Here is an 8837-nt window from a genome sequence, read left to right on the forward strand (position 1 = left end):
AAAAAAGAAACTAATTAATAAAATCAAAATACCAATAGAAGCCAAAACCAGCTATGGTATTTATTTGCTGGAGACTAAATTTACACTTAAAGTTGGAATGTATAAACATTTTAATATATGTTAACGTTGCCAGAATGGCTTTTCAAACTTACCAAATGTACTGATAGTGCCAAAAAAAAAAAATCTCAAATTAATGCAGAAATTCTACAGTCTCCTCAGATTTTAATATTTTTATTTCTTTTCTGGCACACCTGTTGTATTCAAAGTGTTTTGCTTTTTGTTTAGTCACAACTGTTAGCTTGTTTGAAGTTGGCAAAAAAAAAAAAACTCAAAATTTCTTTAGCAGTGAGAGAGAATAGTAAAGAGAAGCCCAATCATAGCTGGTTATGTGAGATGGAAAATGGGGTGTCATTTCCCCTTTAATCAATCTGAGCACAACTACATACATCCAGGAATCTGAAGTCAGACAGTAAGAATGGGGCACAGCTCCTCCTGAGTGCAAGGCTAAACATCTCCAGATGGAATTTCACCTATCCCACTTACCACAACTACGGGTTCCGTGTTTACCGCCAGCACAATTGAGTATCTTTCCATTGCTTCACTCAGTCTCTGTCTTTGAATATCTGAATGTTCTAGCCCTTCACCAAATTCTTTATAATCATGCTAAGGATTTTTTGTTTTACATGGACACATTGAATTTTGATATTGAAAGCTGCGTTTCTACAAAATGATTAATTGAAAAACTGTGAAAACGAATTTAAGAGCTTGCAGTAAAAAAATAAACTTGTAGATTCAGAATAGATTTGTTTACTAAAATTGTATCATTTTTATTGCAGAGAATTATAAAGCATTTGAAGATTGAACTGCTTTATTTCTAATGAACACTCCTCTTTACCTATTAAGTCTTCACAGTTTTTCCAGTGACTATAATTACAGAATCAGTGACCTTATGTCTACTATAATCAAGGAAGCCTTAGATTCACTATGATCCAAGAAACTATTGAAATTGACCCTTTTATACAATACACAAATGTCTTTAGGAAAAGACTCTTGTTTCTAAGAGTCCGTTTTTCTAAAACTCGCATAGGATCAGGCATAAAAGTCCTTTTCTACTAGTACATGTCATGAAGCCTATTTTTTTTGGAAAATAATAATAGTTCATATTCTGTTATCTTATTTTCCCCCATCCAAGCCTTTCAGTGTTTAGGCTCTTCAAAGCATGCACCAGTTAAATAATTTTCTTGACCATGAAAATAGGTTCCATATTGTTAATTAGTGATGTATATATCTTGAGCCTCATTGTAACCCCCGCATTCCCTCTCCTCCTGTTATTCACTGTGCATACCCCATTATGAACCTGTTTAGCTGATAATGAGGATGCCTATAATCATGTAAGTTATCGCAAATATTTGATACAATTAAGAAATGTGGGCTCAGTGAATTCTAAAAGTTAACATGTGATACTGGCTTGTGAGGTTCTTTTGTCATCTAGTGAAGCTTACAGAATTTTCAGTTAAGACATTTAAAAGAGCTATATCCATTAGGCACTTTACTAAACATACAACCTGCCATTACTGAATACTTTGTTAGAGCACAGAAGAGCATTTTCCAGCAAACAAATATATTTATTACATGTACAGCACATATTTGCATGAAAAAGAAAACACTAGCCAAAACATTTTTCTATATGCTTTACTGGTTTCTTGTTTGTGCGCATTAAAGTATTTAATTGCAAAGAGTGCACCAAGGTGTTAAACTTAGACTAGACAGCTGTTCAGCTTTTTCTGTAGTAGCATTAGCAATCTGGCCATTTAACTACTTTAAGATATTTACATTTTATGGCAGGTAGCTGTAACAGCATTTACATATATTTCCTAGTCAGCAAGATTACCATATTCTTTCAACTTTTAAAAATCTCTTGTTTTTAACGGCCTCTCAAAGCCTAGTTTCTATGTCCTCTATGTCACGCTGATAGAGAGGTCCATTCAATATCTGTGCACAAAACCAATCTTTCCTTTACCATCAAGTGTCCATACCTGTTTTGCTTTGCATTCTTATTCAAAAGCTAACAATCTTGGAAAGGGTATAATGTATATTTTCTTGATGGATGTACTTAAATTTTTACTTTGATTTGGCATATTCTTTCCCCTTCCTTTTATAATACGTTATCTTCTCCAAATGAATAAGGGATATGCATTTTCCTTTCTCTTTTTCTTAAGCCTTAGAGTTTAATGTGTAAATGATACTAAAATACAGATATATACTAAATGAAAAGTTTTATTTTTACCAAGCACATCAAGCACCTTTGGAAAATACATACTACATAAATACTTTGTTTTTAACTGATTTCATTTAAAGATTAGCAAATGATCAGCAGGAGAAGCAAGTCTTATAATGTTTTGAGGCTGTTTTAACTTGTAGTATAAACCACATATTCTGTAATTTCAGCATATATAATTTCAGAATATGTAAATTACATATTCTGTAATTTCAGTCAGTGAACATGTAACAATGTAGACACATGTGACAATGTGGAAGTGTAGTCTTGGAAAAAAAAGGAATGCAATTTGTCAATCCTGATGTTAATTCCTCAAGGCTGTAATGTGACTCCAGTATTGTAATCAACCATGTTATCTTGTTTCCTCCAACATTTAAAGCAACACTTAGAAATGTTTATAAATGATTGATGATTCTCGCTTATCTTTATACAGTTCTGTTGGAAAGAAAATTGAAATTAACAATTCAGACTGATAGTCTTTCCTAGTAAGAGAGTCTTAATTATGTGACAATGTGACATTGCTTAGTTCTTAATGAAATGATTTTTTTAAATATAAAACAAATTCTGAGAAAATTATGTGTTCCCTTTGAATAATTTGTTAATTACTTTAATTATTATTGTTGTTGTTTGCAAAATGTATTTTTGGAATGTTAACCTCTTTAACATACCTGCATACTTGAACTTGTCTTTTGTGTGAGGGCCTTAAAATTCATAATAGGAAGCTAAAGCAGTGAAAGGGAGGGAGAGAAGAAAATGATGCCAAAAGATGGTTTGCAAATTTAAACTCCTTGAATGAACATATCATAAAATGTTGTTGAGACCCAGGATGTCAGTTAAGAATGTTTCAAGGCAACCTTAATTTGCATGCTAGTGTATTTTCTTATTATACAATTTTATTTTGGTATTTGCTAAAAAATAAAAACAAAATAATACCACTACAGAAATTGCCCTATATATTGATATTTGTACTACCTCTTCTCTAGAGAAGACAATCTGTCTTTAAAGAGAAAACACTTTTCAATAAGTAGGGAATTTATTACTCTTACTGCTAACCTTGCTGCAAAGCTAAATGCATAAATTGTTAAAATATACTTTCCCCTTAGATTTTCAACTGTTGACAAAATGCTCTTGTCACCCTTTCATTTCTTCCATGTTAGTGAACTTTTCTTTGAATCAGTTCACAGTTTATCAGGAGACAAGGTAAACATTTAGTATGTCAGTAATCATAGGGAACAAGACAAACTGCAAGGAAATTGCTTTTGTGTGCAATTTGTTATAACATCTAGCTCCAAGTCTGAGAGTAGATTCAGAGATTTGATGTTTAAGTGAAGTTGGCTTGCAAATTCAAATTTTGTTGATCCTTGACTTTTCCTATGGACACTTAGCCATTTACTGAGTAGGATCATCTTGGACACTCATGTCATTGGAACAAACTTCATATCAATGTTTCAAATAAATGAGAATGTACCCCTTATTTCTTTTATATTTCCGCCTGTATTTCTGTCTTTCATGACACTGTTGCATGTTCTTTTCTTTATTAATTATATAAAATTCATTTTTAATAACTATGAATGAAAACATTTTAGGGACTTATGTAATAAAATTTGTTTCATTAGTTCCTCATACCTTTAAACATTAGTTCCTCAACACTTTAAATATTGTTAATGCTGTAACTGTTATGAAGTTACTTACTCAAGCTGTGTCTATAGGGCAGAGAACAGTCCTCTTCTTTTAGATGATAATCATGATCAAACCACTCAATACAATAGTTGTCAGATAGACAACAAGGATAACTTTTTTGTTGTTGACTTAAGCAGTCAGGTTACCAAAATAGTAAAATTGGTTTATATGAGCAGACAGAGCTACAGCATTCAAAAATTACTTGTTAAAGGTTTCTTTTTTTGTTAAAATGAACTTTCTCAAATGAAACTCATCCTCATGTAGCAAGTATCTCTCTCTACTTGTGGATGGTTTCATACCAAATGCTTCATGTAATTAAGGGACATTATGAGAGGACTAGAAGATATTTCATCAGATAATCTTGACTAAGGGCTGTAACTTCCACTTACCATGAAAACATAAATAAGAGTGAATAGTCATGAGTTTGGGGGAGTCATAGTTACATATGAAATTTTCCTTTGTTTCTTTTGATGTATGTAAAATGTTTGTAGAAAGATGGTAGAAAATGTTATTAATGAATTTAGAGTGTTTGGGGAATACACTGATGCTTCTTCTTTGAAAATTATAGAGTTAAAATGAGGACTATCTAGGAACCAAAATTGGCAGGCCTCCAGCTTTACAATACTTTGTAAGTGTTCTTGGTTATGTTTTGAACATTTGAATTTCTCAACAAATGGCTATGTCTATATTTATGTAGGGGCCACTCTTGCTCTACTTGCATGCCACTTTCACACATCTTTAACTGAGATCAGTGTGAATTCTGTATGCATATGGGATGTATTTTAAGATGCAGGATCATTAATGCTATATTGTTGCATACTATTTTTTATTTTTCATATGCCTTACAATATTTTCTGGGATGTTATTAAAATGAAAGCATTTTATTGCCAAAATAAACCTATGTTGTTATTTCTAATCTGCATTAGCAGTAGAAAAATAATGTAGCAAAAACATATATTGTATAGTACAAAATTATAAAAGATATATATTTTGCCAATAATATAAAAATAGATTGAGGAGAAAGAAGCACATTTGCTATAGCACAAGCTTACAACAAAATCCACTGTTAAATTTGGCAGTTGTATTTTTTAAAAGTATATAGATTTAGTTCTAAGTTTTATCAGATTTATTTCATCTACCATCTTTTTAACTTGCTGCTTGCTACTTTTCCAGCAATTTACTTCATAGCCTTGCAATCTGTGGATGTAATTTATTTTACTTTATCCCCTTCCATAAAACTTATTAAATTTTATTTTGTGATAAGACTCCTACTATATTTACTGTTCTTATTTCTTCTCCTTCAGTAACAACTACAAAAAGTAACAGCAAGTGAGCTTATAGGGCTCCTCTGAATTTTGGACATGTTTGAAATGTTTTATATTTTTCACAGCCTACAGTCAGAATGAGAAATAAAGATGTCCCAACAACAACAAAAAAGTATTTAGGGATTCTTCAATTTGTTTTGTACTGAATACCATTTTGAAACATAAGTAAAAGCCATTAGCTGTTTTTTTTTGAAAGGGTGGGGGGAGGGAAAAGCATTAACTTATTAATACTAAAAATAAAAATGGCAAATTGATGTAAAAAGATTTCCCTACTATTCTGAGAGCTGTTGATATCCCAAACTATTGCTATATCTCCAGCTACAAAGTGGAAAAAAAATGCTTTTATCCAGTATTTTTCCTTTCTTTAAATTTTAGTTATTTATTTTGATAATTTACCCCCTTTTATTTTTCTTACATAGGTAAATGTGTAGCATTCTACAAGGCATGCTGGGTAAAATATACTATGCAAATGTGTACAGTGCTGCATGTTTTGTTCTCCCTCTGCTTTAGTGGCTTTAAAGAAAAAAAAAGTGTTGTTATTTTTGTGAACCAAAACATTTAACAAAGAAAATGCAGAGTGCATGCATATAGTATCCTAATTTCTATGGATTTGTTTTATGGAATTTAAATGTGTACAAACCAACTGCATTAATTTTTTTTCTTTTATATAATAAATGAAAAAAACACTGAAACCAGCGTTATACCTCTCCTTTATATTATTCTAGAGATATACTGAAGATATACCGGAAATCAGTAGGTATATTCCCGTACCTTTTATCCAAAAAAAAAGTCTAAACATTTACCCTCAAAACACAGGTTCAATTAAATGACTACTTCCTGAATACTCTGCTAGGTGTTACAAGTGATTGCAAATATTAGGAAAGAGCTTGTAGTTAAATACATACACATACACGCATGTGTGCATGAAATAGAATATATTACAATGTATGTGTGAAATAGGATTGAATACAATATAGAAAAATAAACTAGATAAACCGTATTGTTCACAAGAAATCCCTATATGATTATTTTAACAATTATCAGAAGTTTCCAAAGGTATTTTGTACTGTAAGAATTCCATGGATGGCATACAGCTTATGACTTGACATTTCATGTGCTCAATGTCAAGTGTCCGTGCTATGACTTGATCCGTATTTGACTTTTCTCTCATTGCAGTGCACAAGAAGTTCAAAAGAAATGTGTACTATGTTGACTGTTACCACTGTATTAGGATTATACAGTGATTTATTATAGCCAAATTACTTCACAAGCATTATCACATTTGATCAATCTGACCCCCCTGATGGGAAATAGGCAGGGCATAGGTTATTAGACAACTAAAATGAAGATGCCAAAGCTCATTGTAGTCTTTCTCTCTAAAGTACTGTTATCTAAAAATACATATATTAAATGCTTTTAGGCTGATAGTCATCTGAAGCATACAAAACAAGGCCTGGAATACAGTAAATAGTGACTGAATGAATGGTACCTGGGTTATTGGAGGTGTACTATATAAGGCTACCCCAACTATCAAGGCATTTCAACCAACAATCTGCAAGTCCCAACTGGAAGAACTGCAGCTCACTGCAATCACTCCATCAACCTGGCCCTGAGGCCACCTTTTGCATCATCAGTGTATCTCCACTAATGAGACTGGTTGTAGAGAGAAGCATCTTGTTTGTCCTGTCATACAACATGCAGATTAGCATAGTGGTTAGACTGTGGCCTCTAACCCTTGCCTGGGTTCAAAGCCTAGATCCAGCAGTAACTAGCTAGGAGTTTGGGGCAATCACTTAACTTCCCTGTGCCTGTATCTATTTTGGTAGAGTGATTTTTCTTTTGGTTATGGGTCATGTTTTCATATTTCTTTGAACGTCCACTAATTTTTTTATTGGATTCAAGATATTGCAAACTTTCCACTGTGAATGACTTGATCTTATCTTCTTGATCTGTAAAGAACTTTGGCCTTGTTTTGATAAACAACTGTGAATTAGTTTGATCCTTTCAAGGTTTGTTTTTAAGCTCCTTTAGGACTGGTCTAGAGTAAGGGTTATCCTTAGGCTAGTTTAGCTCCTCTTTTAAGATCTCTGGGTTGTCTACTGAATGTCCTATATATTCTGTGTGTTCTCTTCACACTGGCTGAAGGGAACTCAAATGATTCCTGGCCCTTTGTAAACTCTGGTAATTACTTGTTTTACAGCTCCCCTGTACTTGTTTATTTCCTTTAGTCATTACTGGCTAGCCTCAGGGGGTTTCATACTGGTTTTATACTACACACGTACAGATTGATATGCAGTCAAAGACTCAATGCCTCAACCTATGTAGGTTTCAGGAGCTTTTCTCTGGATAGCTTCCTTCTTTCAATCACTCTGCTTTACAAATTCTAGTAGCCTTGATCTCTTGGAATGCTGAGCTATGTCTTCATCTCCAGGGAATTGCCAGACTCTATTTGAGTTTCCACTCCCTCTGTAGCTGGCTGGAATTGCCTCCAGGCAGAAAATCCACATAATAATAAAACTTGTCCCATTTGTGTCTCTTATGAGGGATCACAGTCCTTTGTTGGGTGTGGGCCGAAAACAGCTGTTTTCTATATTTTGTACAGTTTCCTATTTATTAGTGGTAGGATGGTAATTCCAGACCATCCCACTCTCCTTTACATGGAAGCAAAATTCTCTCCAATGACATTTTGCATATCACTATAATCATGAATAAATGAGTCTTTAAAAAGTCTCATAAGGAGTCTGTTTTTACAAATAGCTTCATACCACCCAACAAACATTCCCAATTACTTCTTTAGTAGTTCCAAATTTGTATTTCACCCATGGATCCTACAGTTGGACAAGATTGTATTAGGAAAATTTCTTCTCCCCCTGCCCGCGCACCCCCACCCCTGCCTATTTTTTTCTTTTTTGAGACACTTAGAAGATAAGCTGGGAGACCATCTCCCAGGTTATAAAATATGAAGCCCTAACTTCCCAAGTTAATATGGATATGACACCCATTTAATAAGTTGACAGAGATGTGTGGGGAGTTTGCAAAAAGTTTTAGAGCTGCCAAAAGCATTACCTACAGTGGGCAAGAATGGAAATAGTTGTTTTTCTAAATAGCCTAGAGAGTACTTTCTTAATTTTTTAGGAACTTATTTATTTATTTTTATTTTTGGCTGTGTTGGGTCTTCGTTGCTGCGCGTGGGCTTTCTCTAGTTGCGGCGAGCGGGGGCTACTCTTCGCTGTGGTGTGTGGACTTCTTATCACAGTGGCTTCTCAATGCAGAGCATGGCTCTAGGCGCGTGGGCTTCAGCAGTTGTGGCACGTGGGCTCAGTAGTTGTGGCTCATGGGCTCTAGAGCCCATGCTCAGTAGTTGTGGCGCACGGGCTTAGTTGCTCCGCAGCATGTGGGATCTTCCCGGACCAGTGCTCGAACCCTTGTCCCCTACATTGGCAGGTAGATTCTTAACCTCTGCGCCACCAGGGAAGTCCGAGAGTACTTTATTATGTAAATATAAACATAACAACCCATAAATTTAAATGGATTAATATAGTAATTTTCTTTCC

The sequence above is a fragment of the Delphinus delphis genome, chromosome 7 (genome assembly GCF_949987515.2).
Source record: "Delphinus delphis chromosome 7, mDelDel1.2, whole genome shotgun sequence".
Lineage (NCBI taxonomy): Eukaryota > Metazoa > Chordata > Mammalia > Artiodactyla > Delphinidae > Delphinus > Delphinus delphis.